The sequence below is a fragment of the Wolffia australiana genome, chromosome 2, assembly GCF_029677425.1.
Source record: "Wolffia australiana isolate 7733 chromosome 2, ASM2967742v1".
In the NCBI taxonomy this organism is placed as follows: Eukaryota; Viridiplantae; Streptophyta; class Magnoliopsida; order Alismatales; family Araceae; genus Wolffia; species Wolffia australiana.
In genome coordinates this window covers 15,370,792-15,380,480 of record NC_135836.1, presented here as the reverse complement: position 1 = coordinate 15,380,480, position 9,689 = coordinate 15,370,792, and the positions used below count along the sequence as shown (strand labels likewise).

Genomic DNA, 9,689 nt, shown 5'->3' with positions numbered 1-9,689 from the left:
AAGTTAAAGAAGCAGGCCAAGGCCGGGAAGGAGGAGGCCCTTGTCGTGGCCGCGGACCTGTCGGAGAAGAAGACGATAAAGGAAATTCTGGCGTAGGCTTTTACGTCTCTCTGTGGTTGTATGGCGTGATGAATGCTTCCGTTTCAATGACAAAAAAGATCTGCCGGTCCCTGATTCAGAGATAAAAAAAATTAACAGCTTGGTTTGTGTCAGACAAGAGACGGAAATTATTTCATTCGTAGAGTCGGATAAACTATCAATGGGTGTGATTACTTATCATTAAATACTTATTTGCTGAGAATGTTTTGGCGTAAGGATATCGAGTTTTGAAAGAAAATATCCAGAGGATATACTTATCACTCGTTGCATCCTTGATCCAATGTCCATCTTTCGGCAAACTTACTCTCCTCTATCCCTGGAAACAGACAACGGGGGTAGATTCTAATTTTTGTGTCTGAAAAGTTCGCTCACAGAAGAGGAAGAAGAGGAAGAAGAATGGGGATAGAGAAGAAGGAGAGAAGATGAGAAGAGTGGCAACGCCAATGTAGATCGTGATTCTTTTCTATTAAATCTATCTTAATAAAGGACAGGTGAGTTGGTATTTATAGGGTAGATCATAACGGGAAGTTTAAAGTATTTAGGCAGTTACAGATCTAGATCTATAACTGCCATTCTAGTGATAGCCGTTAGAACTGCCGTTCTAACGTTCTGGATCTAGATCTGTAACTGCCGTTCTAATGTTCTGGATTTCTCTTCAGCCCCCGCAAGCTCATCGGCGATGGAGGGGACGTTGAGCTTTGAACGCAACTCCCAAAATCTTGGTTTTGATAGTGGCTTGGTCAAAATATCTGCTAGTTGTCCAGAGCTTGTGATGAATTTGATGTCGAGGAGATTCGCTGCAACTTGTTCTCTAACAAAATGAAAATCAATCTCCATATGCTTCATTCGTGCATGAAAAATCGGATTTTTTGTCAAATAAGTGGCTCCGATGTTAGCACACCAGAGTGTAGGAATAGATGAAGGAATAACGCAAAGTTCTTTAAGAAGAGAATTTATCCACATAACTTCAGATGCAGCATTAGCTAAGGATTTATACTCTGGTTCTGTACTAGATCTGGCTACAGTTGATTATTTCTTTGAGCTCCACAATATTAAATTTTTACCTAAAAAAATTAAGTATCCCCTAGTAGATCTTCTATCAACTTGATTACATGCCCAGTCTACATCACTATATGCATTTATAGACATAGTAGGATCGCTATAAAAAAATAAGACCTGATGTAATACTACCTTTGAGATAGTGAAGTAAATGTTTTAAAATTCTCCAATCATCACCAGATGGTTTATGCATTTTCTGACTTGCTTTGTTGACAGCGAAAGCAATATCAGGACGAGTTAAAGTTAGATATTGTAGACGGCCAACTAAGCTTCTGTAAGTAGAATCATCTAGTGAGTCAGTAGGAGTAGGTGAAATAGAGGATTGACTTAAAGGGCAGGGAGTAGGTAATGGTTTGCTATTTTCAAGATTAGATTTCTTCAATAGAGTATAAATATATTTAGATTGTGAAAGTAAAAAGCCATTATGAAGGAATATGATAATAATCTTTACATGGTCGAGTACCAAGAATACCTGGAATTGCTGTGTTGACTCCTGTATTTGAGAATGGAAATATGCCTTCATAAAAAATAACATGACGAGATATAAAAAACTTACCTGCGTCTAGTGAGAGGCATCGATATCCAAGATGATGAGCACTGTATCCCATGAAGGCACATTTCTCAGATCTGTCATCTAATTTATGTTTGGAGTATGGCTTTAAAAATGGAAAACAAAGACACCCAAAGGTTCGTAACCAGGAATAGTTATGAGAACTTTCAAATAAGACTTCAAAAGGAGACATGTGTTGTAAAACTGGTGTAGCCGTTCTATTTATGAGAAAAGTTGCTGTTGAGACGGCTTCATCCCAAAATTTCTTGGGCATACTAGCTTGATGAAGTAAGGATAAAGTTGTTTCAACAATATGTCAATGTTTTCTCTGAGCTGTACCATTTTGTTCAGGTGTATGTGGGCAGGAAATTCTATGAATGATTCTATTTTTCTTAAAAAGAGATTGAAGGGCTTGAAATTCACCACCACCATCTGACTGAAAGTATTTAATTTTTAGATAAAACTGATTTTCTACTTTCTTTTGAAATTCAATAAACGTAGATAGAACATCTTATTTTCTTTTAAGCGGATATAACCATGTAAATTTACTAAAATCATCAATGAAAACAACATAATAAAGATAACCAGAGTGTGACTGAATGGGCGATGGCTCCCATAAATCTGAATGAATAATTTCCAAAAGAGTTTGTGAGTAATGATTAGTAGAGATAAAAGGAAATTTATGAGCTTTACTAACACAACATGATTCACAATATAATGTTTTCTAATATTATAAACGGGAAGGCCAAATTTGTTTATTATAAGCTGTAAAATTTGAAAATGAGGATGACCAAGTCTAGAATGCCAAATATCAGCTGAAGCTTTCTTTCTAAGATGAGCTTGAGGATGGACTGAACTTGAAGATTCGAGGCAGGAGAGTCCATCTTTAATTATGCCTTTGTGGAGGATCCTGTGTGTTTTCTCGTCCTTCACAAAACAATATGAGGCATAAACTCAACATATACATCATTATCTAAGGTTAATTTTCAAATTGAAAGTAAATTTTTGGTTATTTTAGGAACATGAAGAACATCTTTTAAATATAAGTTCTTATTATGTGTGACAATTTTAGAAGAACCAATTGATAGAATGTTCAAACCTGAGCCATTACCGACTTGAAATTGATCATGACCAAGATAGCTGGTGAATTGTTGTATCATATTCGGATCTGAAGTGACATGATGTGTAGCTCCTCTATCAGGATACCATGAGTTATTTTGACATAAGTATTTTGCGGTGTATGCTCTTGGTTGTTGTGAAGACAAAGCTGCTCCTTGATTTTTATTTCTCGAATCATTCCTATTGCAAAACTCGTTGCATTCTCTTGCTCTGTGTGCAAATTGGAAGCAAATTTGACAACGTGGTTGAAATCTGTTGTTTCTACCTCTGCCTCTTCCATGGTTTGAACTGTAATTTCTGTTGTAATACCCATCTCTGACTTGTTGAATAGAATGTGGTACACTTCTTGTGTGAGTATAGTTTGCAGAGGGAGGAAAAAATTCTCCTGCATCTTCTTGCTGATATGCTAAGTATGCATCATGTGCCTTCATATTCATAATGATGTCATCAAGTTTCAAATTGTTGATATTGGCATTGATACTAACCACAAACCGGGAGTATTCTGTGCCAGTCCTCTTTAAAAAAGTAAAAATCATTGTAGGCTCGCTAATCACTTGATTGGCAATTTCAAGAGATTCACCAATCGATCTAAAATATGCTATGTATTCATCAGCAGTCATTGTACCTTTCTTCATAGTATGAAATTGTTTGTGTAATTCCATGATTCCTGATTGACTGCGGTTTGAGAAATTATGCTTGAGTTTCTCCCATGCTTCTCTGGTTGTTTTTGTTTTGCTGATGCAAGGAATAATTGATTCTGATTATGTGGAATGTAGAAAGCCAAGGACTTTCTGATCAAGTTTCCACCATGCTTTGAACATAGGATTTTCTATGATTTTACCATCTGAATCTGAAACAGAAATTGGCGGAGATAATCCTTCAATATACTTGACTAAATCATACCTATTTAAAATCGGAAAAATGGAGCTTCTCCATGCTTGATAGTTGTCATTTATCAACTTGATGGACATGGTGGTGCCAGATGGAACAAAGGCCGGGACTTGTCCAGCTATCATTAGAGCTCCAGCTTCAGATTTATTCATGATGAAAAAAGTTGCAGGATAAAACCACGGTTGAAGAATGATGGCAGAACACAGTGACCAACGCGAGGATGTCGAGACTGGAGGAGAGCGAGATTATGGGGTGTTGTTGTTTTTCCGCGACATCAATGTTTGGCGTAGAGAGGTAAAGGACCTGAATTGTTCAGAGGATTCCTTGAAATCTTCTGTTGTCGCTCTAGAAGTCAAGAATGGCGTTGCTTTTCCGCAGTGCGAAATTCTGACAAAAGAAACTGCAGATTCTGGAGATGGATTTCTTCTGACTATCAGCAGATTTTGTAGCAATAAATCTCCTTGAACACACCCTCAGATCGGTGGCTCTGATACCATGAAAAGTTCACTCACAAAAGAGGAAGAAGAGGAAGAAGAATGGGGATAGAGAAGAAGGAGAGAAGATGAGAAGAGTGGCAACGCCAATGTAGATCGTGATTGTTTTCTATTAAATCTATCTTAATAAAGAACAGGTGACTTGGTATTTATAGGTTAGATCATAACGGGAAGTTTAAAGTATTTAGGAAGTTACAGATCTAGATCTATAACTGCCATTCTAGTGATAGCCATTAGAACTACCGTTCTAATGCTCTGGATTTCTCTTCAATGTCCACTTAGATCAAATACACAAGCACATCCACCAACCAGTTATTATAGATGTCCAGGAAGACGCAGCCACCGTCTGAGCCAGAAAGTAATTGTTTCAATAGGAATCCTACAGGGTATTTTGAACCTTAGTTGTTTTTATTTATTACCTTGTCGCTTTGCATCCTACAAGGGACATGCAGATGCACCGACCTTTTATTGTAGATGTCCAGACAATCACAACGGTCATAGAAGTCAGTTGTGAATCATTCTTTTGAGCTATACTCTTGCCTAGTCGTTGCAAGTTGAGACCGGGTGAAAGAAATGGAGAATTTAGATACAAGAGGGAAGAGGAGGAAGTAGATAGATAGAGGAAGAGAAACAAAGTGATTCATAATATTATTTAGAAAATCATGCTCATACTACAGGGAAGGATCACTATATAGGGTAAACTGGAGAGGCCCATTTGAGAAGGCCATTCCGCCAACAGACTCACTAGAGAAGGCCATTCCACCAACATGGGACGGTTTCCTTGTTTCATGTAACCGTTATGAGTTTTGAATTCTACTGGCTAATTCACATAATAGGAGATGGGTATGTCTCCCACTGTGTGAGTAGGGAGCTTAAATTCCAGTGGCTCCTCAAAGGAGGGTATCTATTGGACATTAGTTATATTGTTTCCTATTGGTCATATTCATTCTGTGTCGCTAATTTAGGTTAACACAATTTAAGTTCCAGGTCTACGTAGATGGACCTCATCTGATAACCAATAATAGCATGCCTTTTCATTTTATTTTTTTATTATCATTGAAATGATCATATATCCATGTTATTAAGGCTTCAAATGATTTATTACATTTTAGAATGAAGTTGAATTTTTTCTGTATTTTATGGTATATTAACAAAATTTTCTGATATTAATTCATAAATAAATGTTTTTTATAATTTTAAAAATATAAATTTATATTTAATTAATTTTTATATGGTCTCATTATATTTTTTTAATGATATTCTGATTCTTTTGGATTTTGGGACGTTAAATTAATAAGAAATAAATTTATAAGTCGTAAAAATATAATTCTGAATTCATTTAAATATTTTAAATTAACTTGTTGACTTTTCCATTCCAAGATTTGGGTGACAAGTGGAAATCGCTCCGCACAGATCAGAGGAGAGAGAAAATCAGATGGCTCAGATTTCTCGAAATCCACGCTATGGTACCTAACAATCTGGAAGGAGTTTTTGGGGTCAAATTTTAAAGGTAGTTCCATATTATCTCTTCTATCCAATCCACAATCTTTCATTTATAAAAAATTCATCATCATTGTTAAAAAGTCACCCTTTGGTTTTATTCCTAATTAGATTAACAGAGTGATTTCCTCATTTAAAATATTATTTGGATATGTTCTTATATTCCAAGAGGAAATGATTGGAGGGGTGACGTTCAGATCAAGATTTGTGAAGAGAAAGTACCACTCAGCTTATTCAGCATGTGACGACAAGGTTAGTGTGATTTTCATATTTTCTAACTCATGTCTTTGTCGGTTTACCAGGTCATCGTCACCAATAGCCTAGGTTTTCACCATCATGCACACCATTTCAGCCTCCGCACTTTGTTGGCACACATCCACATCCATCTTCATCATCACAGTGATAGTGAACTCACCATCGTGTATCTGCCATCATCCCCATCATAATCATCAAGATTATCTCTTTCATATGTTTCATTCCACTCATGTACATCACCATCAAACATTACCTGACACTTCAAAAGTGCTGGCAAAAGTATTTAATTTTTAATTACTTAGTATTTTCAATTAGGAATTTCAATAAAAATTTCAAAATTATTATATAAAATCGAATAAATTAGGTGAAATATAATAAATAATTTCTGACCCTCCTACAATTTTATTGAATTAATTTTTCTAGTCTGGTGTCATTAAATTAGATTTAATTCCTAAAATATAACAATATAAAATAAATATAACAGTACAAAAAATTATAGATAAAGTTAATTTATTCAATACTTGCTCCCTATGGATTCAACCACTATTCGCTCTATGCTCATAAGAAAATCATAAATATTTTTGTTTAAGTCGCTTGAATTTTTCTTAGCAATGAATATCCTGAATGTAATGATTTATATGCACGAGGAGAACGCTTTTCAAAAATATCAGTTGATATTACTAAATTTGGCCAAAATCGTGATCAAAGGAATGGTAAGAGACGTAATGAAAATTCTAATCTTTATGGTCCATATTTTTCTATGTGCCGTAGTTATGATCATGTGGAAGAATAATCTCCATTTTTTGCAGTTTCAAAATAAAAATTATGGAGATCCCAACCTGTGTGTCAACATAACCCATGATGTCAAAAACTTGAACAAGAACAAAAGAACATCCAATGTCAAAAACACTATACAACAAGTCAAACCAGTGATCTTCCTTTCATTAGTCTTAGTACGGGTGCATCAAGAAATTCACGAAGACAATTGAGTGTTCAATATGGGATCATTTGCCCTTGGTAAAGAGGAGATAACTCAAGGAAGATAATACAATGAAGCCATTGGCCAAGGTAGTCGAATATCATAAAAGAGTCATCCGATGATTTCAAAACATATAAGTACTAACTCGCATGACTGATTAGGGTTTGATTTGATCAATACCCTAATTCACCCATGGAGCGTTTAGTGGATGAGGGACTATATGTACAAGTTAACTGATGATGAAAAAGTTCCATGAGTGAGTTGATTCACACTCTTTTGTATCTTCTAGAGCACGAGGTGTGGCTTGGCACCCCACAAGTTGGAGATTCAACCTATCTATTGGATTAAATCAATCTGAAGTTAATTAATTTATATGATGATATAGTTAATAAATTTAAAAGGCCAATTAAGGTTATTAGACCATTAGAGTTGTTAACTAGACTAGTACATGGGCCTAGAGGATCACACACAAATGGTCTTTTGGATATCAAAAGATATCCAAAAGTTAGGGGGTTTAATAAAAAATACACACTAAGTATAAATAGGGGAAGGCCCTGAATAAAATTCACTCAGGCAAAAAATTTTCAGGGGCCTTCACCTTCTTCTCCCTTCTCCCTTAGCTCCTCTCCATTTTATATGTGATCAAAGTTTGTCAAGGCAAAGACGACTACGACAATGACGGAGGCTAGGGATCGGCAAACGTCATCCATCATGTCACACGTCACCGTGATGGACACGTGACGGATGACATGATGGTGACAGAATGCATGGGCCGTGATGGTGACGCGTGACGCATGACGGGCTGTATGTGACGATGATGGGATACCCTGGATGCGTGACATGACGACACGTGATGGATTAACATAGAAAAATAAATGTCATAAATAATAACATAGTAAAATAAATAATATTATGCTTTGACTATGTTTATCAACATAATAAAAATAAATATTATTATTTCCGTCACCGGTGACGGGGACAGCGTCACGGTGTCGGTGACGTGACGGAACAAGGAACCCATGACACGTGACGAGAATGTGACAAAAATTTTAAACTTCCTCGGATGCGTGACGAGACGGTGATGTGAAGAATATTTCGTCACGTTACCATTCATCACGGGTCGTCATTCATCCTGTCACGTCACAGGCGTCACATCCCGGACGTGTCGTTCCCTAACGGAGGGTGAATGGAGTTCATCAAGGCAAAAGAGGATATTTAACGTATTGAGGATCACATGGATACGTCAAGAGAATGCACACATGAGCAGATCAACTCATATTACTCAAGGGTCCAAGAAATTACAGGTGATTTGATTCAATTTTTTACTGATGCCGTTACAATTCTGATTAAGTCTTCTACTGCAAATCATTTTGAGTTCTTCATCTGAATCATTTTAGGTCATCTGCTGCTGCTCTTTATGATTTTAGATAATGTGCAGATGATTCTTAAATGGTGGGGGTATCTGGTAGGGAGACAAAACAAACATGAAAATCAACCCTTACGGAGGGATGAGTGACTTGTGTGAACACCCGCTTATGTGTCTTGGTTACCCAGTAGATGAATCTTATTTTAGGATAGGGGTAGGCATTTCTTCAAGTCATAAAGCACATAATCACCATTCTTTGAGCCACCCGAAAGTTTTTTTGAAATCTTTTTATCATCTTCACCCGTTTTCCATGGCTTACCTTGCAGGAACCATCTCTCCCTTATCATATCTAACTACTTATAATGTGCTTTAATCCCAAAGTGTTTCTCCCTTCCCCTTTGTGATATTAGTCTTCCATGATATTGTTTCCTTCTTATACTCATATTTGATTTCCCTCCACATCTTTTCTTAATATCTCTTAAGATTTATGCTTAGAGTTCCTGACTCTTCATTAGATCTCTCTCTCTCTCTCTCTCTCTCTCTATATATATATATATATATATATATATATATATCTGTCTATCTATCTATCTATATATATCCCTTGCTCTCCCTCTATCTATCTATCAATCTCTGATTCTCTCCCTTGCTTGTGCTCCCTATCTCTCTCTCTATCTTGTTATCTTTGTCTCTCTCTTTGTCTATCGTTCTCTCTCTTTTTCTCTTTCTCTGGCTCTTTCTCTCTCTCTCTCTCTCAACCTATTTTAAACTAACTTGTCTCTTAAATTACATACTTTCTCTAGTTCCATCACTTTAAGTTTCATTAAAAAATTCCTCTCTTTACCCTTATCACTTTTCATCCAACATTTTGGCCAAGTACAATTTCCTCTATGTCGATCCCTGACCCCAAAGGATCTACTTGACCTGGGCCCACAACTGCAGACCCATACCAAATCCTCACACCTGACATTGGGTATGCCCACCAGCTACCAATCCCTTCTATTTAGGTAATATAAGTATTCTTTACATCTAAAAACTAAACAAATATATATAACCATATTCATTATTTCCAGTTGTTTTAGCTTTAAATTAAATTCTAAAAATATTATTTATCCTTTTTACTCATTTTTACTTGAGTTAATTCTGAAAAAGTTAAATAAATATCATTAATGTAAATATATTTGTCCTTTCTGATAATAATTTTTTTTGGATAAAATATAATATTCGTCATTTTCTTACCTTTGTGCTCAAAATATACATTCTAAAAAATCCAAAAACCTATAAAATATCTCTTGAACTTCATTTCCAAGCCTTAAAATTTTTCAAAGTTGATTTTGTACCTCTTTGTGGACTGCCCTTTCCTTTCCAATATTATTA

At 35.9% G+C, this 9,689-nt stretch overlaps 1 pseudogene across 1 annotated transcript in view; it reads left to right on the top strand.

The window, feature by feature from the left end:
• Positions 1-306, top strand: part of LOC144716370 (naringenin,2-oxoglutarate 3-dioxygenase-like) — a 15,149-nt pseudogene extending 14,843 nt beyond the window's left edge. The window contains exon 5 of the transcript XR_013584890.1: positions 1-306. This exon is cut by the window's left edge and continues 213 nt beyond it. The product of XR_013584890.1 is annotated as a naringenin,2-oxoglutarate 3-dioxygenase-like (transcript).
• The last annotated feature ends 9,383 nt before the right edge of the window (positions 307-9,689 follow it).